Source organism: Pleurodeles waltl, chromosome 1_2 (assembly GCF_031143425.1).
Source record: "Pleurodeles waltl isolate 20211129_DDA chromosome 1_2, aPleWal1.hap1.20221129, whole genome shotgun sequence".
NCBI lineage: Eukaryota > Metazoa > Chordata > Amphibia > Caudata > Salamandridae > Pleurodeles > Pleurodeles waltl.
In genome coordinates, this window is record NC_090437.1 from 530454833 (window position 1) to 530482199 (window position 27367).

Consider the following 27367-nt stretch of genomic DNA (forward strand, 5'->3'; position numbering starts at 1 on the left):
ATAATTTCCCTAATGTGTACTTCCATATGACAAAAAGAAACATTATAGTCCCAAATTATATCATCTTGTTTCCTAACTGTGTCATCATGCACAGGATATTTTTGGGTGGACATTATGCAGTTAGCTTCCTGGTCCAAGAGACTCCCACATTGCACTAAAAAGCCACCCATGTCATTACACAGTTATCAGCTGTAGAAAAAAAGAATACCTTCTCTTGCAGGACATTTTCAGGAGAAATTACAGCTTTAATTTCCAAAAACAAGAGGGCTGTTTTGCATGTATATATATATATATATATATATATATATATATATATATATATATATATACATTATATACATACTTGAGATTTCTAAAGGACAAACCTAACACCAAAAGGCAACGGAGAGCTCCACATGGCCAAAGATAGCTTAAAGGTGGTGAGTAATATAAGAGGAAGCTGAGTTGTAGACAAAAAATGCATTGTAATGTGCACTTTAAAAAGGTGAGTCTTTATCTCTTTCCTAAATTGGAGCATTGTTGGGGGGTCCTGATGGATACAGTGAAATTGTTATAGATCCTGGTGCATAGATTAAAAAGGCATATTTCCTTGTTTTTCCTTTTTTTGTACTCTTTTTAGTCTGCAGTCTGGTTGCATCCTGGCTGCAGGTGTGCTGAGAACACCAGAGATGGTGAGCGTGTTTGCAGGATAAGTGGGGCACTACTTGTGATAGCTTTGTAAATGATGCAGTTAGTTTTGAAGATGTTGAGGGCTAGCAAGGGAGGCCAATGGAGTTCCATCAGTGTGAGGGTAGGTGGGAATGATGTGATAGTATTTCTTCAGGCCTTGGAGGAGATGTGCTGTAGCATATATGATTTTCACAAGGGGATTCCACTGCAGAGCCTGGAAGGCCATAAAGCAGGGCATTACCACCATCCACACAAGACAGTACAAGGGTTTGAACAGGAGTTCTGAAGTCACTTTCAGGAAGAAACAGTTTCACGTTCTGTAGAAGAGGCAGCTGGTACAAGGCCATTTTTTTGTTTTTTGGTAATGTGTTCCTTGAGGGAGAGGTAGGTGTCCAGGGTTAGTCAAGGTTGACATCACTCAGACAGTATGGTATATTTTTTGTTGTTCTTAGCATATACTAGATTTTCTTTCTGGTTTGGGTTGAGCTTTAGGGTGTGGCTGGACAACCGGGTCTGGATGATGTGCAAGCAGTGTTTGGAGTGTTAGATGTCTGAAGAGGAGGAGACTTTCAGGTAGAGTCATGTATTATCTGTATATTTGTGAATGTTGATGCTGTTATCAGTGAGAATAGGATCTTCAGCTTCATGTAAAAGTTGAAGATGTCAGAAAACAGTATGGAACCCTGGGAGACTTTGCATGCAGTAAGGGTCTTTTGTGAACTGGCTGTGCCCATGCGAACAGTCTGGTGTCAGTTGGAAAGGTAGGTGGATAACCAGTGAAGAACATTGAAGGTGAATCACTTTGCAACTCAAGGGTACATATGAGGGTGATATGATCAACAGTTTTGAAGGTAGCTGAGAGGCCCTGCAATATCGGAAGGCAGCACCAATTGCTCATTTGAGGTAATTGATGTGAACCAAAGAATTCGTTTTGCTCCACTTTTTCTCAATCAATTGTGCGGACTACTGTATATGCATTTCTCTGTTAAATTTGACTTTTTCCCCCTCAGATTATGGTGACATTTCTCCGAACTTCGGCATAATTATTGGCAAATGTAAGTTTTTGTAACTATGGTCCATATATAAGTAAAGGTGCAAATAGTCACTGATGACCGTGTGCCCTTCCAAGGTATTCATTGCAGTTGAATTACTGGTTGGAAAACACAGTTTACAACTCCTCACCTAAAGCAGTAGAACATTGCAGCCTTCACAAATGGCCAATTATACATTATATAGATGTCTGCGCAAAAAGAAGGACAAAATGCAACAAACATGGACGCCCATTCAACAAAGAGCTGGATCAGAAGTATAACCCACTTAGTTTGGACTCGTTTAGAGTTTGGAGGGAACTGAAAAGGTTGAATTTTCTCTAACATAGAGATAGTATTTATTTTCTTCTGGTGGGTCGGTTAATTACAGAAAGTCAATTGCCCCGTTATTACCATATTCACTTTCTCTTTCTGAGGGTAGGGCAGTGACCGCATCTACTACCACAGTGATAGAAGCTGCTACCTCTGGTCGATGTTCTCAAGGCAAAACTGAAATGTATATGGCAGTGGTGGAACACTGGGTGCTTGTAAACCAGCGAGTCATATAAAACATTAGATATAAATCGCTTTGTAATAAAACATTTCGGAAGTGCTTTGTAAAAATGGGCTCTATTGATGAATGCAATGAAACATAAGATCTGATATTGATGCACCACTCATGCTGTCAACATTCACCCTACTCCCCTTCAAGTGTTAGGAAAAATTATGCGTTTTTTGTATTATTTCTTCAATTATTCATTTATGGATCCACTACAAAGATAATTATCATGAAAAACCTCCCAGCTGTCGTTCTGGGTAATATATGAAGAATGCAGTATACAGTGGCAGCGTTACCAGCATCATATTTTGCGTTCTTGGAAACGATGCACAGATGATTATTTTTAATACTGAGCTCACTTCCAGGGGCTTATGTTAATGATTCTGTATAAGAGTGTTCTGTCCTTGGAACGAGAATATGCATCAAGGCATTGCAAGATGTATATGAGTTAACTCATAATTCAATCCAGTGTCACTCTAGTCATAAGGCTATATCCAATTGAACAAAGGTCCTGCAACAAATGCATCTATTTGTCTGTTACTACAAATGTGAAGGTATGAACTGGACTTCGGAAAATAGGTAAAAAAAGGAAGTCCCTCCAAGGAATTTATGCCTTACATATTTTACGCTGCCAGTGGTTAAAAATAACAAAGCCTATAAAATGAAACCATATATTATCTCTATTCCAACTGTGCAGGCCATTGATTAGATTGCATAATTAAGACGTGGCATTTTTAATGCAAGGATAAATATGTTACAGTAAACTAATATGTCTCTATTAGTCCTTGAGGATCAATTTGAAAATGCCTTCAATTCTGTAGTAAATTATGCAAATGCTAACATATTGTCATCCCTGTACTTTATGTTAATTTGACGTTAATGTTGGCTGCCTATCACGCTAACAATAATCCATCTGAGCCAGCAGCCATGAATACCAATTACAGAAATGATTTCAGGCCACAGTTGATGTCTGTCTCCCTGTTGGGAGTAGATATATGTTCACAGAAATATATCAAAGCCTTCCACATCCTGCGAGCACGCACATAACTAGATATAGTGATATTTATTTGAGATTCTCTTACACATACAAGAAAACAAAAGTACATTACATGTCTTTACAGAGCAGAACACTTCATTTGTTCTCAGACCATTCACCAAACTGAGGGATGAAGGAGCTACACGTACATTATGTGCTGTCGGATAAAGCTAACAATTATTTGCTAAAATGCTGCATGACGCAAAAGCTTCTATGTGTGGTTGTAGATAAACTGTTATTAGCAACTGTGGAAAAGAAAAGTCAACAAACAAGGCCAGCCAAGGAACTAGGGGGAATATCTGTGCAGCAGTTTTGACAGTGACTAAATGTTATTGACTGGCATGTACACTTGGTCGTATGGAAGCTTATTTGTCTTTTTGTACACACATAGTGTATCACAATTGCCAGGTTCACCATATTAGGTGTTATTGCCATTGTTGATGCAAAGAAAATGCTTAGTTTCATTAATGTAAGAACACAATCGCCGCTATATAGAGAAATAAAACAGACATAAAAGCACAAAGGTGCACCCAGACAAAAACAGATACACATTTTCACACCGCAAACCTATACACACAAGAAAATGAATACGAATGCAGTCAAGTACACAAGGACAGAGACAGACGCACACACACAAAGACACAGACACATTAACGCAAATATACTAAATAAAATCTAAAACCTAGACAGACATACACTCACAAACACCATTGTTACTGAAACACGCATTGTTGTGGCAAACTGTAGGAAGTATACCTTTCTGCATAGTCACCCCTATTGTGCTGCCTTCTTATGTCTCTATTTTGGCTGCCTTTAAGACCTCTATTTAATGCTACGATGCATGTACCCTCATTCTAAAAAGGTTAGGTAAAATTTATTTCAACGAATTGGTCTATTTAATGTTCAAGATTTAATAAGCTCCAGGTGAAATAAAGTTAAATTAAATTATTTAAAATAGTTATAGATATAAATACATTTAAATTGATGGTAGGAAATATAGAAACATAAAACACATCTATTTTTTAATTTTAAAAATGTTAACAACCTTTTTGGAAATTATAAAATAATGTACACATATGTTTAATTACAATTTAATAAGCCACTTTCCAATTCCAGATATAATATGTAATACGTATTAATTTATAATGTATATTTTTTAATGTATGTGGGGTTTTATGTTTTAATTTAAATTAAAGAAATATAATTACAATGTTATTTAATATATTTAAATCAATAAACATTTTAATTCAAAATTAAGTCAGTCGTGCTGTAGTATTTTTTCTTTTGTCTACAGTTAAAATAAATCTATAAATTTACTTTACAATATTATCTAACACAAAATAGTAAATAGTTTTACTAATTTATTGGAAAGTTTAATTTACCCTAAAGTGTTACCACAAGGAGATCTTTATCTCAATAGCAGAGACGACGAGTGTTAAAGCATAAAGTAAAGAATTGTATTCAAAAATTGGTAAAATGTTTTATGTTGAATCACTATTTTTTTAACCCCTTCGCTGCCAGGCCTTTTCCCTCTCCTGTGCCGAGCCTTTTTTTGGCTATTTGGAGCAGTTCGCGCTTAGGCCCTCATAACTTTTTGTTCACATAAGCTACCCACGCCATATTTGCGTCCTTTTTTTCCAACATCCTAGGGATTCTAGAGGTACCCAGACTTTGTGGGTTCCCCAGAAGGAGGCCAAGAAATTAGCCAAAAAACAGTGAAAATTTCGTTTTTTCCAAAAAAATGGGACAAATGGGCTGCAGAAGAAGGCTTGTGGTTTTTCCCCTGAAAAGGGCATCAACAAAGGGTTTGCGGTGCTAAAATCACCAGCTTCCCAACTTTCAGAAACAGGCAGACTTGAATCAGAAAACCCAATTTTTCAACACAATTTTGGCATTTTACTGGGACATACCCCATTTTTACGATTTTTTGTGCTTTCAGCCTCCTTCCAGTCAGTGACAGAAATGGGCATGAAACCAATGCTGGATCCCAGAAACCGCAACATTTCTGAAAAGTAGACAAAATTCTGAATTCAGCAAGGGGTAATTTGTGTAGATCCTACAAGGGTTTCCTACAGAAAATAACAACTGAAAAAGAAAAATATTGAAATTGAGGTGAAAAAAACATCACTTTTTCTCTATGTTTTACTCTGTAACTTTTACCTGCAATGTCAGATTTTTGAAAGCAATATACCGTTACGTCTGCTGGACTCTTCTGGTTGCGGGGACATATAGGGCTTGTAGGTTCATCAAGAACTCTAGGTACCCAGAGCCAATAAATGACCTGCACCCTGCAGTGGGTTTTCATTCTATGCCGGGTATACAGCAATTCATTTGCTGAAATATAAAGAGTAAAAAATAGCTATCAAGAAAACCTTTGTATTTCCAAAATGGGCACAAGATAAGGTGTTGAGAAGCAGTGGTTATTTGCACATCTCTGAATTCCGGGGTGCCCATACTAGCATGTGAATTACAGGACATTTCTCAAATAGACGTCTTTTTTACACACTGTCTTACATTTGGAAGGGAAAAATGTAGAGAAAGACAAGGGGCAATAACACTTGTTTTGCTATTCTATGTTCCCCCAAGTCTCCCGATAAAAATGATACCTCACTTGTGTGGGTAGGCCTAGCGCCAGCGACAGGATATGCCCCAAAACACAACGTGGACACATCACAGAAAACAGAGCTGTTTTTAGCAAAGTGACTACCTGTAGATGTTGGCCTCTAGCTCAGCCGCCACCTAGGGAAACCTACCAAACCTGTGCATTTCTGAAAACTAGAGACCTAGGGGAATCCAAGATGGGGTGATTTGTGTGGCTCGGACCAGGTTCTGTTACCCAGAATCCTTTGCAAACCTCAAACTTTGGCTAAAAAAACACATGTTCCTCACATTTCTGTGGCAGAAAGTTCTGGAATCTGAGGGGATCCACAAATTTCCTTCCACCCAGCGTTCCCCCACGTCTCCCAATAAAAATGATACCTCACTTGTGTGGGTAGGCCTAGCGCCCGCGACAGGAAACGCCCCAAAGCGCAACGTGCACACAGCCAAATTTTTGAAGGAAAACAGAGGTGTTTTTTGCAAAGTGCCTACCTGTAGATTTTGGCCTGTAGCTCAGCCGCCACCTAGGGAAACCTACCAAACCTGTGCATTTCTGAAAACTAGAGACCTAGGGGAATCCAAGATGGGGTGACTTGTGTGGCTCGGACCAGGTTCTGTTACCCAGAATCCTTTGCAAACCTCAAAATTTGGCTAAAAAAACACATGTTCCTCACATTTCTGTGGCAGAAAGTTCTGGAATCTGAGAGGAGCCACAAAATTTCTTCCACCCAGCGTTCCCCCACGTCTCCCGATAAAAATGATACCTCACTTGTGTGGGTAGGCCTAGCGCTCGCGACAGGAAACGGCCCAAAACACAACGTGGACATATCAAATTTTTTCATAGAAAACAGTGCTTACCTGTGGATTTTGGCCTCTAGCTCAGCCGGCACCTGGGAAAACCTAGCAAACCAGCGCATTTTTGAAAACTAGAGACCTAGGGGAATCCAAGATGGGGTGATTTGCGGGGCTCTGACCAGGTTCTGTTACCCAGAATCCTTTGCAAACATCAAAATTTGGCCCAAAAACACTTTTTCCTCTCATTTCGGTGACAGAAAGTTCTGGAATCTGAGAGGAGCCACAAATTTCCTTCCACCCAGTGTTCCCCTAAGTCTCTCCATAGAAATGGTACCTCACTTGTGTGGGTAGGCCTAGCGCCCACGAAAGGAAATGGCCCAAAACACAACGTGGACACAACATATTTTTTCACAGAAAACAGAGGAGTTTTTTGCAAAGTGCCTACCTGTGGATTTTGACCTCTAGCTCAGCCGGCCCCGGGGGGGGGGGGAAATGCCCTAAAATAAATTTGACCCCCCACCCCCCTAAACCCCCCCTGCCCAGGAGTGACCCTTGCCTACGGGGTCGCTCCCCCTGCGTGACATTGGCGCCAAACAACAAATCCCCGGTGCCTAGTGGTTTCTGCCCCCTTGGGGGCAGATTGCCCTAAAATTGACCAATCTGCCCCCAAGGGGGGCAGAAATGGTCTAAACACAGTTTGCCCCCCAGGGGAGCGACCCTTGTCTGATGGGTCGCTCCCCATCTCTAAAAAAACAAACAAACAAACAAAAAAACACAATAAACAAATTTGCCCTGGCGCCTACAGGTTTCTGCCCCCCCTGGGGGCAGATCGGCCTAATAATAGGCCGATCTTCCCCCAGGGGGGGCAGAAATGGCCTAAAATAAATTTGCCCCCCGAACCTCCACCCCCCCGGGAGCGACCCTTGCCTACGGGGTCGCTCCCCCTGCGTGACATTGGCGCCAAAAAACAAATCCCCGGTGCCTAGTGGTTTCTGCCCCCTTGGGGGCAGATTGCCCTAAAATTTACCAATCTGCCCCCAAGGGGGGCAGAAATGGTCTAAAAAAATTTGCCCCCCAGGGGAGCGACCCTTGTCTGATGGGTCGCTCCCCATCTCTAAAAAAAAAAAGAAAAAAAACACCCCAAAAAAAATTGCCCTGGCGCCTAGAGGTTTCTGCCCCCCCTGGGGGTAGATCGGCCTAATACTAATAATAGGCCGATCTGCCCCTAGGGGGGCCAGAGATGGCCTAAAATAATTTTGCCCCCCCCTCAGGGAGCGATCCTTGCCTACAAGGTCGCTCCCCTTGCGTGACGGCGCAAAAAAAAGATCCCTGGTGCCTAGTGGTTTCTGCCCCCCTTGGGGGCAGATTGACCTAAAATCGGACGATCTGCCCCCAAAGCGGGCAGAAATGGCCTAAATACATTTTGCCCCTCCAGGGGAGCGACCCTTGTCCAAGGGGTCGCTCCCCATCTGTAAAACAAAAAAACAAAAAAATCCCTGGTGCCTAGTGGTTTCTGCCCCCCTTGGATCAGCCGAATCAAAATAGGCTGATCTACCCCCCAGGGGGGCAGAAATGGCCTAAAATAATCCCCCCCCCCAGGGAGCGACCCTTGCCTAAGGGGTCGCTCCCCTTGCCTGAAATTAACGCAAAAAAAAAAACTCCCTGGTGTCTAATGGCCTTCCTAAAAAAATGCCCCCCCTGGTAGCGACCCTTGCCCAAGGGGTCGCTCCCTTTTGCCAATTTCATTGAAAAAAAAAAAAAATCCCTGGTGTCTAGTGGGGTTTCAAAAGCCGGATTGCAAGCAATCCGGCTTTTGAAACCTGTGAGAGACTTCAAAGGGAAGGAAATACATTTCCTTCCCTTTGAAGCCTCTCGGGGCCTCCCCCATGGAATTGAAAGAGAAATGCAAACGATGGGGGAGACCCTGTGACTAATCAGCGCGCGCTCGCGTGCTGACGTCACAGGGGGGGTTGGGAGGGTCGGGGGTGGGAGGGGAAGGGCTTCCCCTTCCATCCCTGACTTGGGGGGGGTGGGGGGGAACCCCACAGAGGGAGCGCTAGCGCTCCCTCTGGGCTCTGTGCACAGGACGTAATGGTTACGTCCTGGGCACAGCAGCACTGTGCCTCAGGACGTAACCATTACGTCCTGGGCACAGAAGGGGTTAAACCACTTGTTATTAGTTTTTGAAACATAATATACATACATACATACACCTTACTGGTGTCAAATCCAATAGGCAGTTTGTCGTAGGTTGTGCCAGCTCCCCCCTCCCGTGGATGTCATTAGGGGTTGCCAGGGGTCGCCACTGCGAGCCCTGCATTGCTCCTTGCGACTATTGGCAATCCCTTTGCAACCCCTGGCCTCAGAGGTTGCAAAATCACTACCTGGAGCTCGGGGGCAGCTCGTCCTTGCAGAGATGGAGTGGAGCTCCATTTTCCTTGTTTTCTGTCAGTATTTTTTTCAACTAATAGAGAATGCTATATTATTCACTATTAGTGTAATAAAGAATAGAGTACAATTAGCTGAAACATGACCTTCACTGGCATTTGAGGTAAGTAAACATACTTTTAAATGTATGAGGCATGCTTGCTTCAGGGTGAGAGTCCATGTGAGAGTGTGTGTGTGTGTGCGTGTGTGTGTGTCTGTGTAAAAGTGTGTGTGTGTGTGTGTGTGTGTGTAAGCATGTGTGTGTGAGTATAAGTAAAGGTCAAATAGCATTTGATGTCACTTCTGCTACCGCAGGCATCTTGGCAAATTGACGTTCATGCCCCCTCCCCCATGGAACAATAAGCGACACATCAGAGTGTAGAAAAGCAATCGGAAAACATTGATCATCGTTTTTGTAGGGTACAATAACACAGGGGATACAGAGGTTCATGGAGGACAGACCTGTGGGTGGCAAATCACTGCACGTGACAGTGCCTTCCACTGTTCAAGATCATCCTGTGTTTTATCATCAGTTCTAACTAGAGCCATTCTGATTTTCTCCACTGCTGTCCACTCCGCACATCCTGTATCCAGCTCCAGACCTCTGGAACTGGTGTGCTCAGCCAGTGAATCGCCAACAACAGCGTAAGCTGCACAAACCTCTTTTCAAACTTATATTTGCTTTTTATGTCCTCAATTCCCAACGAACATGCAGCAAAAATCAAAGATACACTTAATGCTATATGTTCCATGTATTTACCCACAACGTCTTCAGAGTAGACAGCAATTTTGGGGCAATTCCATACCAGAAGGTAGTATGTGGCCTCCAGAGGGCCACATTTGGGGCAATTACAAGGAGCAGTAGGGTTTAAGTGATGGAACATGTGGGGGTCATGTTCAAAATTGAAATGGAGCAAACTGAATCTGGCGTTGCTTAAAACCTCTTTTATCAGTGCTAAGATCTGTTTACATTGTGTGTCTGAGAAAGCTCAATCTTACTCTGCTTACCAAATCACCCGTGAGTGCAATGGGTGCTTATGCTGTTTTCTTTACCAAATCAGCTGGCAGTTAACTGCAGTTGTGCTGTCAAGTAGTATGTCTCCTTAGCTGGGACCTCCATGTCTCCCTCTGTATATGTGCAAGCTAGCATGGCCATCTTTACCTTCCTTCTCATTTTATCCCATATGAGTGTCCTTATGAGGGATTGGAGCCCCTCCTAATATATTTCAGGGATATTTGATAGAGACACTTTGAAAGAGATACAGGCAACGAGGTTACACTATCATTTTGGAGATTGCTAGTCAGCCATCCGTTGACAGCGAGAGGGAGACCCAGAACTCCATGGAATCCTGTATACCATGTATCATATGTTTGTATTCTGGTTATGCCAGTTGTGTTCCGAGGTACTTACCATTATTCCCAGATGCCGAAATGTCTCTGTCTCCCATGGAATCTCCAACAAGGGACGCAGTACCCTCAGAATCATCGAAAGCCCAGCTATCGATATAACAATGACTTTTGTGCATTGACACGCAGCTCAATTGTCAATCGTAGTCATCCAGTAAAATAAAAAGGCACAGTAATGCCTCTACAGTAATCCATAGGTTCACAAGCAGGTCATCAGCCTAGAGGGACACTAGAGGCCTCATTTGCTTAAAAGTGGTGCAGTGTGGTGCTGCGCCCAAACTGGAAGTGCCCCGTTGCATCACTTCAGAAATGCAGGAATGGACTGTATTTAAAACAATACAGTGCTAAAATTAGCTGCCTAGAACCAACTCAGGCACACTTGCATTATAGTGCAAGGGTGTCTGCATTGTAGTGAATGACTGTTTATGTGGAGGAAGATGTCCGTTCCCACATCATAAACAATCAATAATGGCAATTTGCTAGTCCTATGTGTGCTGCACAATGCAGCACACATTGGAGTAGAAAATCATAATTATTTAACAATGGTTTATGTGCAGGAATGGACACCTTCCTGCACATAAACAATCATTAATGGCGTTTTGCTCCTTCTATTTACATAGGAAAAGAAAAAACAAGGAGAAATAAAAGTAGTTCTCCTCATAGTGCCATGCTAACACCACTCCTGGGCATTCGTTTTCAGCGCTGCCTTAGGTTCACAAATCCTCGTAAATTTGGGGTGGTGTCAAAATGCAACGGGTGTTGCAGTGGAACGCTCACAGCAACACCCATTGCACACCCCTTTGCTGCAGAAAACTGCATTGGGGGCCCATATTCACAAGGCGGCATTAAGCCACGCAAAGTGGTGTTATGTAGCCATTTTAGCTATAGTTGTAGACATGTTATTTTAGCAAACTAGGCCTGTCGCTGTGCACTTTAATCTAGATATATTTTATCGAACTTAGTTTTTATTATTTCAACAATAGCCACATTTGCGGTCTTGTTTTATTTTCTCTATCTAGCTGTTCTTTGCCTAGGCCAGCAATGCATTCTTAATCAAGACATTTCTTTCACTCTCTGCTTTTCTCAAGGCTGCAGTAAGATAGGTTGCTGGTAAAAGTGGTATGCTTTGTCTCTAATGTTCACAGAAACATACACACTCTTACTAGGGGATCCTTTCTTGGAACATCAGCTGTTTTAATATAAAAAATACTACTTTGAACCATGTAAGTTAGAGGGAGATTTTAGCCAGATGACCATGACTGTATGCTGATTGCTTCGCTGCAGATGCTAATGTAGACTTCAGGGCTCTTGCTCAGGTATGAGGGATGATGTCTTCCAAGGGGGAACCTGAAAGGCAGAATTAGAGCTTAACATGCTGTGCTCTAACATAGCATAAATAGAAACTATTCTTAAAAACCGTAGTGACAACATGGCAACGTTATTTTTATGTTTTACTCTCCTTGTCATAATTTTAATCCTGTCCTGCTTCATCGTCCTAGTTATTGAAATACATGCTTTATTATCTACGATGCAGTTGCTTCAATAAAACCTTATTTTGCCTCCAATCGTCCTTGCATATGTGAGACTAATGTAACTGAGAGAAATGGATGAGATCTGAGTGACCATGATTTCCCTGAGGAGTCATTTGTGTCATGCGCTCGGTTGCCCAATCATCCCTGGAGATGAGGCACTGCTAGTTAGCCAGAATAAAACTCGGATTAGGCCGACAGTGTGGGTTCAGACTCAGTCCCCCAAAGAACCAGTGATTCTGCCGCCCAAATCCAGTAGCCTCATTGGGATGATGAGAGCCTATGCAACAGTGGCTTAACACTGCCTTGTAAATATGGAAAATGGCACAGCGCCAACAGAACATCACTAAAAGTGATACTCTGGTGGCACTAGGGCCTTGTAAATGAGGCCATAGGTGTTTTAAAGACCTCACCTCAATAGTCCAGTCTGACAGGGAGGCACTAAGCTGGCAAGCCAATGGCTCTGCAGCCAGCACGGAGGGCATCCATGTCATTTGCCATGTTCCAGTTTCCATTCAGCTGATATGTACCTGTTTATTTCCACCCTTTCAAAAGGGTTAGTGTAAAGGAGCTTAGTCAGCACCATGAAAGTCAAGCCAAAGTTCATGGTCCTTAGTGTCTCAAACATGTAGTGCCAAGACAGTGTGTTGCATGCTTGCTCTGTGTCCAAAGACGCAAGGGCCATAGGCTTATTCAATGCTCTTGTCTTACAAAGGAAGTGTCTTAGGGGGTCATTCTGACCCTGGCGGTCATGGACCGCCAGGGCCAACGACCGCGGGAGCACCGCCAACAGGCTGGCGGTGCTCCCATGGGCATTCTGACCGCGGCGGTACAGCCGCAGTCAGAAACGGGAAACCGGCGGTGTCCCGCCGGTTTCCCGCTGCCCAAGGGAATCCTCCATGGCGGCGCTGAAGGCAGCGCCGCCATGGGGATTCCGACCCCCTTACCGCCAGCCTGGCTCTGGCGGTTTTGACCGCCAGAACCTGGCTGGCGGTAACGGGTGTCGTGGGGCCCCTGGGGGCCCCTGCAGTGCCCATACCAATGGCATGGGCACTGCAGGGGCCCCCTAACAGGGCCCCACCAAGATTTTCAGTGTCTGCCAAGCAGACACTGAAAATCGCGACGGGTGCAACTGCACCCGTCGCACCCCTTCCACTCCGCCGGCTCCATACGGAGCCGGCATCCTCATGGAAGGGGGTTTCCCGCTGGGCTGGCGGGCGGCCTTCTGGCGGTCGCCCGCCAGCCCAGCGGGAAACTCAGAATGACCGCCGCGGTCTTTCGACCGCAGTACGGTCTTCTGGCGGTTCCCGCCAGGCGGGCGGCTTCCGCAGCCAGCGGAGGTCAGAATGACCCCCTTAGTCTCTTAAGGTTGAGCTCCATGTGCGAGGCCCTGCAATCCAATGGGTCTCTTCCTGGGTGGGGATGACCACTATCACCTATTTGAACACCAAACGTGGGAGCAATCACACTTCCAGTACTTCCTGATACATTTGTGGCAATTCCTCAGCCAGCTGAGCACGGTATGACCAATACTACTCAACCAGTAGCCCACCCAGTCCTGGGGCTTTAATAGCACTGAGATCTGCCACAGCTTCCTTACGTTTATGGATGGTGAGTCTTTTTTCAGTTGTGCCCTTTGTTTCTGCGTCTGGCAATGCAGTCCCTGAATCAATAGTTTTGGGTATGTAGTTAGCTCTTCTGTGGGATGAGGATTTATGTACAGCTGCCTATAGTATGTGTAAAAGGCATTATTTATTTCCTCCTGTATGTTAGCTAGTATGCTGCCTGCATCTCTAATAGCTGAAATACATGTTAGGCAGCCTGTCCTGCTTCAAGAGCCAGGGCAATATCTTACCCATCTTGTCTCCATCTTGGTGAACAGCATGCCTAAATACACAGTTTTGAAAGAGTTCTTTCTCTATTGTTTTCTTTCTTACATCTGCACTTAAGATGTCCAGCTTGACTTCAGCCTGAGGGGCCTCCTGCTGTTCCCCAACCAGTCAAGGAGTTCTTTTTCTAGTGTTTTAATAATCAATGTCTCCTGGGAGCTAGCAAAACCACTCAGAACTAACTTATGAGCACCCCATTCTATTGCCCTAGTGTTGGCTGTGTGGGAAAAAAACCTGGCATCATCATTATTGGGGGCATAAATGCCTACTAATATTAAGGGCCTCACTTACAAGTAACTGGTGTATCGCCATCGATGCACCAGTTTTCTTGCGTCAGCCCCTAACAATGTCTTAGTAGTGCTGAATTTATCATCCAGCGCTCCATGGCACACGTCTCTACAGATGTGTCAGAAATTCAGGTGCATCTGTGGTGCTAAACTGACACAATAATGGACTAGTTCCAAAAAAATGATGCGACTCAGGCAATGCAAGGGGGGACTAATGTTAACAAGCCCAGCGTCACTTTAACTCCTGCTCTGAGAAGGCATTAAAAAATTGATGCTGTGAGGGCACAAAATGGTGCAATGAAATCTTGTAGATTTCACTGCACCAGTTCTGCATGGCTTTTAATGGGGGAATGCCTACCTTGCATACATTACACCTGGCGCAGGTATAATGTGGCATAAGGCTTTACAAACTGGCACAATGGACCCTTTGTGCCAGTTTGTAAATGTGGGGGTCTGTAGGGGACTGCAATGAACCACCACAGTGTGAAAAGAATGATGAAATGGTGACACAAGTGTCTTGTAAATAAGCCCCTAAGGGCCTCATTCACAAAAAATGACTCTCTGCTGCCGCAGAGCAACAGAGCTACAAAAATGTTACCACCAGCTAATGACAGATCCTAACACCATGCTTGTCCTCTATTTACAAAACAGCACTGCATGGCATTAGGTTCTGGCTAGCGTAAAAAAATAACACTAGCCTCTGCACCATGCCGTAAAAAAAGGCTGGTGCTGCAAAAGTGACGCCTGCCTAAATAGTGGAACGTAATCTGATGCCAGCCATCTTAGTGTCACTTTTGTGCCTAAAAGCACAAAAAAAACTGATGGAAAACACTGCTACCCCCAAAAGAAAGCCAAACAGCTACACTCCAGGACAACCCCAACAACGCCAGTACCAGCCAGAATGTCCAGACAGACACCCAGAAGAAGGGGAAGAGGAAGTGAAGGTTTAGTGAGGAAGAGAACAACATACTGATCACTGAGGTGATGGAGCACCAACAACAGCTCTTCGTCACCTCTAAATTGCCATTAGGGAGAAAAGAGGCCATATGGCAGTCCATTGTGGAATAAGTCAACAGTGTGGCAGAGTTCAAGAGGACAGTCATTGACTGTAAGAAGCGCTAGCATGATTGCAATTGCAGCACAAAGGGGAAACTGGCCATCAACCACAAAGCAGCGTAGCGGACCGGAGGTGGAAGACCAGCACCACAGGAGCCCATGGATGAGTTGGAGGATATGGTGGCAGCCATCATCCCTAAGGAGCTGGTGACAGGAGTACCACGACACGATAGTGCAGCATATGACAAACAACAACAACCATCGGATGAGTTTAAATGAGGGCAATGTGCTAAATATACAATCTCAAAAGTGGCAGGCAGTCATGTCCCAGTGCTAAAACACACTGGGGCATAATTATACTTTGCTTGCGCCATTTTAGTGTCAATATTTTCAATGCTAAAATGGCACTGAACTAAATCCATATTTATATTTTGACGCTAGATCCGTCTAGCATCAAAATATTGGAGTTAGCATCATGTTGTGGATGCAGCAAATTACCTTGTGCTAATTAGATGCAAGGTAGCCGCTCCCGTCCACAATATGATACTAATCCTCTACCACCTTATTTATGCTCCAGCCCAGAAACGACACACACGAAGTAGGCAGACCCAAATAATGGCTCTAAGCCTGCTTAGCACCATTATTTATCGCCTAAGTCAGACCAGGCATTAGGGTACCTGTGGGCCCATTTCCATGCCCAAACACCACGGAATCGGCCCAATGATGCCCACCCCGAGCCCCAGAAACACCTCTACCCACACCAGAGGGACACTATAGGATGGGGGACCCCATCTTGGGTAAGTATGGGTGAGTATTTTTTTTAATGTGCCATTATGGGTCTTTTACATGGGGCCCGTGCCTGGCACTGGGTCTAATGGCCTTGCCCAGGGGACACTGGTTCACTGTGCTGGCGATTTGGGTGGTGAGCATGCCTCCTCTCTTTACTTAGATAGGAGTCATTTTTGGGTGCCAGTGCGTCAGAAAATGACACTAGGCTGGTTAGTGGCATATTTATTGCCGCTAACCAGCCTAGCACCATTCAGACCCTCTAGTGCCTTTTACCCTATCATGAGCTAGCCTATCCTTGGTGCCGGCATGCACCATTCCATAGATATGGCTCATGGCTGCCGATTTGGAATGGCGCTAGCCGGTGCTAAGGATTTTGCTGAAAACTGCTTTAGCGCAGTTTTGTGGCAAAAATCATAAATATGCATCATTGTCTGCAGGCCAAAGGGTAGTATGCTGGCACACATCTGGTTAAATAGCAAAGATATGTAGGCCCATATTTATACTTTTTGACGCAAAACTGCGCCAACGCAGTTTTGCGCCAAATAAATTAGCGCCGGCTAACGCCATTCTGAAGCACCATGCGGGCGCCGTATTTATTGAATGACGTTAGCCGGCGTTAGCCGCCGGCGCTGTCTGGTGTGCGTTAAAAAAAACGACGTACACCAGGCAGCGCCGGCATAGGGGGAAAATGGCGTATGGGCGTCCAGAAATGGTGCAAGTCAGGCTGAGGCAAAAAAATCGCCACAACCCGATTTGCGCCATTTTTTAACGACGCCCATCCCCCATTGAAATGACTCCTGTCTTAGCAAAGACAGGAGTCATGCCCCCTTGCCCAATGGCCATGCCCAGGGGACTTCTGTCCCCTGGGCATGGTCATTGGGCATAGTGGCATGTAGGGGGGCTCAAATCAGGCCCCCCTATGCCACAAAAAAAAAAAAAAACCTACCTGGACTTACCTTAATGTCCCTGGGGTGGGTCCCTCCATCCTTGGGTGTCCTCCTGGGGTGGGCAAGGGTGGCAGGGGGTGTCCCTGGGGGCAGGGGAGGGCACCTCTGGGCTCATTCTGAGCCCACAGGTCCCTTAACGCCTGCCCTGACCCAGGCGCTAAAATCGGGCGCAAATGCGGGTTTTTTAGACCCGCCCACTCCCGGGCGTCATTTTTGCCCGGGAGTATAAATCCGACGCAATAGCATCGGAGTCATTTTTTAAGACGGGAACGCCTACCTTGCATATCATTAACGCAAGGAAGGTGTTCACGCAAAAAAATGATGCTAACTCCATGAACTTTGGCGCTAGATGCATCTAACGCCAAAGTATAAATATGGAGTTAGTTTTGCGTCGAATTTGCGTCGAAAAAAACGACGCAAATTCGGCGCAAACGGAGTATAAATATGCCCCGTAATGCGCATTGACCTCACAGAATTTGCATAGCCAAGACCAGAATCATCACCTCACTCTCTGCATCGTTGAGTGAAGTGCAGCATCAGTAAACGTTTTCTCAACCTTGTGCCTCATGCATGAGTAAATGATGCAATGCAGCACAGCCAGCCAGCTAGCTGTGCTGCTTTGTGTCATTTAGAAAGTGCAGGGATGTAACAAAATACAATGCATCCCTGTACTTACCACACCGATGACCCACAAAATGCTGCCTAGCTCTAGTGCAGGCACCCATGCACCCTGTAGCTTCTCAGTCGCCCTTGAGCCTATGCACACTGATCTAGGATAGAAATTGTATGAATTAAGTGGTTGTGTCACTGGACAGGAGAGGGGGGCCAGGTGTGGATAATCAGAGGTATCCACCCATAGGGACATGGCAAAAGTCATGTCTTTTCTACCCTGCATTAAACTCAATTGCACCCAGCTGATTGAGTGCACACAGGTGTCAGCTGCCATGGAAAGGACCACAGGAACTCACCACAAAGAAATAATTGGTAGGGACCATGTGTGGGCAAACCAATGTTCATTTGTGGGCATGGTGAGACACTGCTACTCTTCAACATGGTAGGTGCTGACTCTGCATGCCAAAATGACATCTGTTTTGAATGGGGAGACTGAGAACACCAGGGAGGTGTGAATGCGCATGTATACATCATTGTAGCAACAAAAATACACATGCACCACTGTGTCTGACTGTGCAGAGCTTGTGGTATACCTGGAAAGAGATGGCACAAAAATTCCCATTGGGGGACTTCAACCGACTTCTCATGTGAACTGGGGGGAGTATGTGACACATGCCAGGAGGAAATATGATGTAACATTGTCTCATGGTGCTGCATGTACAATTTGGAGGATGTCAAAGAGGCATTTGGTATATGACAAGGGATACCAAGAAACTCATAGCCACCACAAATGAATGGATCCACGGAAGATCCCAGGCTGAAGTGATATGGGAGTCAGATGTAGGGACGTGACACTAATCACACCACTACTACCATGTGGGATGAGGCCCTAAGAATTGCTGTCCATAACAAAACACCATGTAATACAACTAGATGTGGACATGCATGATACACCTGTCGTAGGCATGTGAGAATGAGTGTATGAACTGGACACAAATCTGAGGATGTCTGTGTACATAAAATGGCCTGGGCCTGAGTCATATGACGTGTGACACACTGCAGATAAACAAATCACATTAGGATATAATGAATAGGGGAATCTAACTAAGCCTAACTATTGGACAGGGCCCATCACCTCATAGCAAGCACACAGTGCTTATGAGAGCAATCCATCTGTAACTGAAATATTGGGAAACTTTGCAGCAATACTCATGCCCAACTGGTGTACTACACATCTCTGATCAACTCAGGGCCCCATGTATAAGGGAATGACGCACTGTGGTGCTGCAAACCAGCTTGCTCCATTTTGAAAGTACAGAGATGCATTGTATATAACAATAAGAAACGCATACCTGTACTTCCTCAGCAATGGTGCACTAACATCTGCTTGAGTAACTAGATATGTCTCGCTGTGCAGCCCATTGCCTGCACAGACATTGAATAGGTTGGTGCATGCATGCCCTACATCTCATCTGTAAAGGGATCTTGGAACAGCAATTTCAAATATTGTTCATTGTGTGCACCCGTTTGCATTACACCCTGTAGACTATCTGGCCAGCACTATCTGAAGCTGAATTTGGTATTGGCATTTCATATGAAACTGTTGTAGGGCCATCCCTCTAACACACATTTCCAGATCTTTGAATATGATAGGCGATAGCAATGTTGCAATACACAACATAGAGAATGGGGCATCATACCACAGGAGTGGGCAAATCAACTGCAAATCCAAGTGTATTATGTTGACCACTGTCCTGCTAATCTTAGGGCCCTATTTCTACGTCCTCATTCCTGGTAGTACATGATTTCTTGTGATGTTCCTGTGGCACACAATGCAGGAATGTGTTATCTGAACCACATATTGTCACCCTGGATAGATGTGTAGGACCCTGTACTTCATAGACCCCGTGATGGTACGATACATCTGTGTCTCAGGTAAATAGGTTAAGGCTATCAAATGACTATGGCACTCATTACAAACCTGGTGGTCGGTGTTAAAGCGGTGTTAATATCTCCAACAGGCCGGTGGTAAGAAAAAAAATGGGATTTTGTCCCTGGCGGTAACCGCCATCAAAGTCCGCCACTTTAACACACCGACGGCCAGGGTGGTAATGGCCGCTGGGCTGGAGACTTCGGTCTCCAGCCTGGCAGCCGTCACAGTCCCACCCTCGGGATTACGACCCAGCCTACTGCCATGGTTTTTATGCCAAACTTACCGCCACAAAAACCATGGTTGTAGGAACTATCAGTGCCAGGGAATCCCTTCCCTGGCACTGATAGGGTTCTCTGCCACCCCCTCCCTCTACCCCTCCCCAGAGTCCTCCCCAATCCTCCCCCTCCCTCTCCTGACCCCGCAAACATACACACCTGCACGCGCACCCATATACACACATGCACACACGCATACCCACCATCACTCATGCATGCACACATACATATCAAGACACCGCAACACACACCAACATACCTTGTCACACACATGCATTCACAACACACAACACTCACATTCAGTCATTCATGCACGTATTCAACGCAACTCACAACCTCATGTACTCATTCTAAAACATACACACACACACACACCCACATACACACAAAACCTCCCACTCCCTCTCCTGTCAGAAAACCTTACTTACCTGCTTGCAGGGGGTCCTCTGGCTGGAGACGGTCCGTGGTGCTGCTGCCAGCAGCAGCGTCCACCAGCAACACACCGCCAGGCCGTATCATTGGTTAAGATACACTCTGCGGTGTTTTGCTGGTGTGGTGGTGCTGCTGTCAGCAGCACCGCCTTACCGCCGTCCGCCACCATGACCGTCGGCAGTGTTCCACCTACTTCTGGCGGTATACGGTCAGCAGTCATGATACGCATAGACGGCTGGTATCCACGGTGGCGGTATGTTGGCAGCTATCGCCGTGGCAGTAGGCGGTAGTTACCGCCAATGTTGTAATGAGGGCCTATGTTTTCTCAAGGCTAGCTGACTGTAGTGGCAATCTGCACCTGCATGACTCACAGAACACACTCAGCAATAACTAGCAGTACTCCTACCTCACTCTTGTCATCACATGCACAAAACAATGCCACTCACAACAGTAGTTAGATATCCTTGAACCCCTTACTTAACAGACATCATTAGATTTCATTACTGCATGCTCCCAGACAAAAACATACATGTTTTCTACATCCCCAAACCACTGCACTATCATTTCATGTAAAAATGTGTGTGACATAATTAGGTGTCTGACATTCAACATGTTATGACAATGTTCACAGTCACATACATCATTCCTAATCTATGTAAGACATGATCCACTGAAGTGTTCCAAATTTGTCTCTCCAATGCTAAGGGACATCTCCCAGGGTGGCACATGATAACATATGCCCTGGCAGCAGGCCAACTATAGGAATTGTGCACATTTCCTCAGGCTGCCCGCAGGTGCTAACAGGAAAGTATCCCACAGGCATGCTAGGGACATGTTCAGTGTGGGTGCATGACAGCCCAGAATTTGGAATCGTTTGTGTCATGTTTTGTCTATGAAATGACTGTTTGAGTGTGACATTTGTGCCCTAGCATATGTGAACCACTGACAGTATGTGCCACATTTAAAAGCCCAAGTGTCATCCTGCACCACCAGAGCAACATTTCTGTTAAATGTCTGTGGCACAGTGTGTCAGGCCATGTCCTTAAGGCTGGTAATGCACCAGATTCAAATGCCACCATGGAAAAGAAATACATGGTTCCTCCACTTTTTCCCTATTCTTATGTGTGCTGCTTTCTACAGCACACACAGATGAAGAAAAATGTCATTGATGACTGTGTATGGGCAGAAATGTGTCTCTTCCAGCTTATGAACACTAATTCCTGTCAACCATATACTCTTGCACCATGACACAAGGGTTCCTTCATTGGTGCCTGTCAGCAATTTGTACACAAGCACAGGAACAGGAATGTGCCTTATGTCATAGTTACAGTGCATAGCTGCTCTTGTTGGGGATGCATGTTGGCATAGCAACACAACTTCCAGCTCTGCCCTAACTTAGTAAAGGAGGCCCTATGGCCAGCAGACATCTAATTGCATGTGCAATTCAAGGAATCAGCCACAAAGAATGTGTACTTACCAACAGTTCCTCTGACCTCGATTCCAAGGTAGTCGAGTAGGTCATGTTCCCTGCTTATGAGGTTTGCCCATAGATGTCGTCCTCTTCTCCTTTAAGATTTACTGCATGTGGAAGGGGACCTTCCTCCACCACAGCTTCCATGCCTCAATCCTGTAGCCCAGGATCACAAGCCCGCCAACGGCCACCATATTTGGGAGGTAGTGGGTGATCAACCATATAAAGCCCCCAACTCCTTTGGGCTCATGCCACAGGCCCTTCCGTTCCATGACGTGTCCTACCCAAACCCACAATTAACTGAATAAAAAATAGAAAAACCCAAACTACCCCCAACTACCTCAACACAACAGGGACAGCAGACAGCACAGCAGACTCAACGGACAACACTCCTCACTCCACTAACAGCACTACACAACCTCTCCCAAGCACAGACACAAAGACTGTGAGTGTAAGAGAATGTGAAAGTAACTTTACAGTTTCTCAGCATGGCTGATGCATTAATCAATTCCTGTGCTCATGCAGCACATTTTTAGCCTATGCATCATTCATTTAATGCTACTATGATGGTGCTCCCTTCCCAACCCCCTCCTTACCTGGCATGTTGCCAGGTCAGGAGACAGATTGCTTCCCCTCCACTCAATCCATGCAGCTCCTGGAAAAAGAAGTGAAGAAAAACAGATGTCAGGAGAGCAGGGATGCGAAAACAACAAAAATGACAAAGGACTTTTACCTGTAGGATCGGAGACCCGGAAGTGACTCCCCAATGAACAAATACCATTGGATGCACCCAAGAGATCTACAGGAAAAAGGACAGAACACAGAAGTAAAAGAGCGAGAGAAAATAGAGTGGGGGAGGCAAAAGAGCAGAGAAACGTGAAGAAGAAAAGTAACAAAGAAAAAGCAGATATATCGTGAAGCAAGAACAACAAAGTAGAGGTGTTTCAGATACGGGCTGCAAAACCCCTTTGGCTTCAAACCAGACACAATGCAACTTGATGGAGGAAACCGACTGGGAAGACACCGATCAGAGAGAGGTCTGTAAGCGCCCTTCTTCCGGTCCTCTTCCACACTCGCTGCCAGGTCAGCGCTCTAGTTGACGCAGGGTCTTTAGACCTCGCGCCCTTAAATTTGAATGGGAGAGCGGCGGTGCAGCAATAGGTAAGCGCGCTCTCTCTAGATGCTGCTATTTTTTAAAAAAGAATCAAGCTTTTAGGTCCAAAGACATTATTTAATTTCACTTGGTGGGGCTTTTTAAGGGGCATTTTATTCAGGAATATTTCCTTCTGTATTCTTAAATGTATTAAATTATTGGTGTGTTGACTTGGTGTTTTACAGTGCTGCGAGGCGGAAGTGAGGGTCTGTAAGAGCCCTTCTTCCAGTCCTCTTCCGCACGCGCTGCCAGGTCAGCGCTCTAGTTGACATGGGTCTTTAGACCTCGTGCCCTTAAATTCGAATGGGAGAGCGGCCGCGCAGCGGGCGCGCAGCGGGCGTGCCGAAGACGCACCTAAGGCAAGCCCGTCTGTGCCCGTCCGCGCCCTGACGGGCCCAAGGGCCAGAAACTCTGGTCTTTTTTTTATTGGTTCTTATTCTGACATATCTAAAGGTAGAGGGATGGCTTTGTCCTGCAACCACAAAGTTCCAATAGACTGCAGGTCTGATTGGAGATGTGAGGTATGTAATTGGCAACTATGTGCTCCTCTGACGTTGAGGGAAGCCAGAATGGAATACAATAATAAAGCAAAGGTGGGGAATTTAAATAAGCCGATTTGTCAGGCTCTAGTCAATGTTCGGTCTCTCCCCAAACACAAGCTAGAAATCAGAGAGATGCTTGAAGTGTGGCATATTGACTGTCTTTTCTTAACAGAAACTTGGGGTAAGGCAGAATCTGATCCAGATTTTATTGAGGCAACTCTGCTGGGGTATAAGTATTATAGATTGGACAGACCTTTGGGTCGAGGTGGTGGACTGGCCATTATTTGTAGATCTACGTTCTCCTGCACTTGGACGAACTCCTCTTCAGAAATCTGCGAAATTTCACTGAATCACCAGGTGTTTCTCGAGGTGTTACTGATCTACAGACCTCCTGGTTCTTTTGGAAATTTTCTTCAATCTTGGGTGTCCCTGTTGGAACCTATGATTATGTCTCCTAAGGCTATTATTTTAGGAGACTTTAATATTCGTTTTGATGAATCCTCTAATTCTATGGTTCACGAATTTTTGGAGTTGATGTTAGCCTTAGACTGGACCCTTAAAGTCTCTACGGCCACGCATATAGCTGGTCATATACTGGATGGGATCTTTGCGCGCACTGATTTAGGTATGGAGCTAACTAATTCTCTGTTAAGCTGGACTGACCATCATCTCCTGCTATTTAAAACGGAATTGAAGTGTACTCGCCCCTCCCCTTGTAATAAGGAAAATCAAGTATTTAGACCATGGAAACAAATTAAACAGGTAGAACTGATACCAACTCTAGAAAAGACCCTGATAGAGGACAACAAGCTCTCTCTGCCCCCTCTTGATTGCCTTTATCAAGGCCTGGAGAATGTTATGTCTCAACTGGCACCTCCTAAGATTCTTAAGCCCACTGGTAGGAATAAGTTGAACCAACCATGGTTCACCAGTGAATTGAAGGCTCTCCAAAGGAAATGCCGTCAATTGGAGAGACGGTAGAAATTAAATCCTGGCACTGAGGAAAGGGAGCTACTCAAGTCTACCTTTAAAATTTATAGAGCGGCCCGTTTTAAGGCGAAGTTGGTCTTTTATACGATTAAGGTCCAGGAGGCTTTGAATGTCCCGAGAGAGCTATTTAAGGTGATCAAGGAATTATCCACCCCTTTTAAGCCACCTGATTTAGTAAATACACAAGAGTACTGTGACAAGGTAGCAAAGCATTTTGAAAACAAGATCCTTTGCTCTTATGCTAACTTTGCCCCTCTTGATGTCAGTGGGGAGTTAATTCCCTGTATTTCTCCTGACTCGTTAGCTAGTGTAGTAACTCTGTCTGACTTTCCTTGCCCGTCTCATGAAGATCTTAGCAAACTAATTTTGAATATGAAGTCTGGCTCTCCTTTAGATCCATGTCCTCCTTCAGTGATTCATATGATCCCTGACTATATAGCTCGGATTCTCATTCCGAGTTTTCAGGAATTTTTTTAATCTGGATGTTTTCCTTCTAGATGGAAGGAGACCATAGTAGTCCCTGTAAAGAAGAAACCACTTGGAGACATGCAGGACCTTGATAATGTACGGCCAATTGCGCTCCTTCCTTTCTTTGCCAAGATCTTAGAGAAAATCATGAATAAGGCACTAGTGGATTTTCTGGGGGAAGTGGAAGTTTTAGATCCTTCGCAGCATGGCTTCAGGAAAGCACATAGTACGGAAACGGCCCTTATCTCCTCCACTGATTCTATTCGTAGACTTGTGGATGAGGGACAGGGTGCCATCCTAGACCTGTTAGATTTATCTGCAGCCTTTGATACTATTTCTTCCCAGATTCTGATAGCCCGTCTCTATCACGCAGGTGTTAGAGATAGGGCCTTGAAATTACTAGAATCTTTTCTAACTAACAAATGGACTATGGTCAGATGTGGTAACTTCGATTCCACACCTTACTTTCTTCCTTGTGGGACTCCACAGGGTTCCTCATTAAGCCCTACTCTGTTTAATATTTATGTTGCCCCGCTAGCCAACCTGGTTCGTTCTTTTGGCTTTATCCCCTCTTCATATGCAGAAGAAACACAGCTTATTATCCCTGTTAATAAAAAGTGGGAGGAGGTGGCGTACCGTTTTAACCTCTGTATGAAGGAAGTTAGCAACTGGATGGGATCTAATTGGCTGAAATTGAATGCTTCGAAGACTGAAATTCTCTGTTTTGGATCTGGTGTTAAATATTGGAATCCACGCTGGTGGCCATCAAACTGTGGTTCTCTTCCTACCCCTTCTAATGTTAGCAAAAATGTGGGTGTTATATTTGATAATCAACTATCCTTCAAATATCAGGTCAATCACATGGTTAAAATTGGTCTATGGCTGATTAAAATGTTAAGGAAAAATTTTCCTTTTCTTCAGCACAAATGTAGAGTTGCTGCCACTCTAGTCTTGGTAATATCTAAAATGGATTACTGCAATGTTTTGTTTCTCACTTTAGACAAAGGCCTTCTTAATAGGCTACAACTGATTCAGAATTCAGCTGCCAGAGCAGTTCTTAATCTTTCACATTTGACCTCTGTGAGAAGTAGTCTCAGACAACTGCACTGGCTTCCAGTGGCTCAGCGGATTATTTTTAAATCCCTTTGCTTGTCTTTTGAAGCCGTGCATGGCCAAGACTCTAAATATCTGTCTGATAAATTAGGCTTGTATAAACCAAAGAGGCATCTTAGATCATTATCAGCCTGCTATATTCATGTTCCCCGCACTTATAGAGCAAAGTGGGGTGATAAAGCCTTTACTGTGGCTGCTGCCAAGTGCTGGAATTCCCTCCCTCTCAATATTAGAGCTGAAACATGTTATTTACGGTTTAGGAAGTTGATTAAAACTTGCCTCTTTCCTAACTAATCTTTTCTTTTTGTTTTTCTATGGGTTGGGTTTTCTTTATGAGTGTAGTGATTTTTTTTTACCTATGTTAGCGCTTCGATGCTCTTTGTGAGCCGGAATGCGCTTTATAAATATATCTACATACATACATACAGAGAGGTGGATGAGTACGAGACCAAAACGGAAGAATGGTGGTGCCCATCGCTCCTGTCTATGAGCCGACCCAGCCACAACTTAGGGAGAGTTGCAGCCCTGACAGTGAGTGAACCGGGGCCGGCAGTGAATATTGCAGGGAGGGTTTATTTTGTGGTATACTTTCAGTTTTTCTTATTTCTGTTCTGATGTAAGTTGTTTTTTTCTTTTCCCTTTTCTTCTGCATTTTTATTTTTTTCTCTAGCTTGCGTCTGAGATCACTTCTTTCTTTCTTTATGCCACGCAGATCGGGGAATGTTCAGCTGAAGACATGCGCCATCTACTCCAGTCACCACTGTGTTCTTGTGCATGAAGATTATACCATTCCCCAGTGACTGAGAGCTTATTCTCCCCTTCCAAGGGCATAATCCTAACACTCTGTTCCCCAGATGAGTGACACCACACAGGTGTATCAGTGTTGGTGCATATTATAAAAGACAACAAACTTACCCCTGTGTCTCTTCTTTCCCAGAGGATGATGGCAGGAGATCAGCAAGAATTCTAAGAGAAGGAAAGAGAAGAAGAGAAAGCCATCACTTCATGGTCACAGTTGAGCCACATACACAAGACGCTGGCTAATGATGAAAAAACCAAGAGAAGCATTGTTATTGTTTCAGTGAACACATACGTCCTTGTAATAAATTTCAAAATTCAACTATGACCTAAGCCTCCTAAGCCTGATTTCCGACCTACCTTTCCACAGCTACATGCCAATGTTTGGACATTTTATGGTGCAAGATAAAGCACCATGAAGAACTTCCAACGCGTTGCATGGGATGCATCGTTTTTGGCAATACAATGAGTTAAAAAAACATGCATTCGGATAATGCGGAAATGTTTTTGATGCAATGGATGAAATATGTGTAACGATGTAAGGGTTCATGTGGAAATCATTTT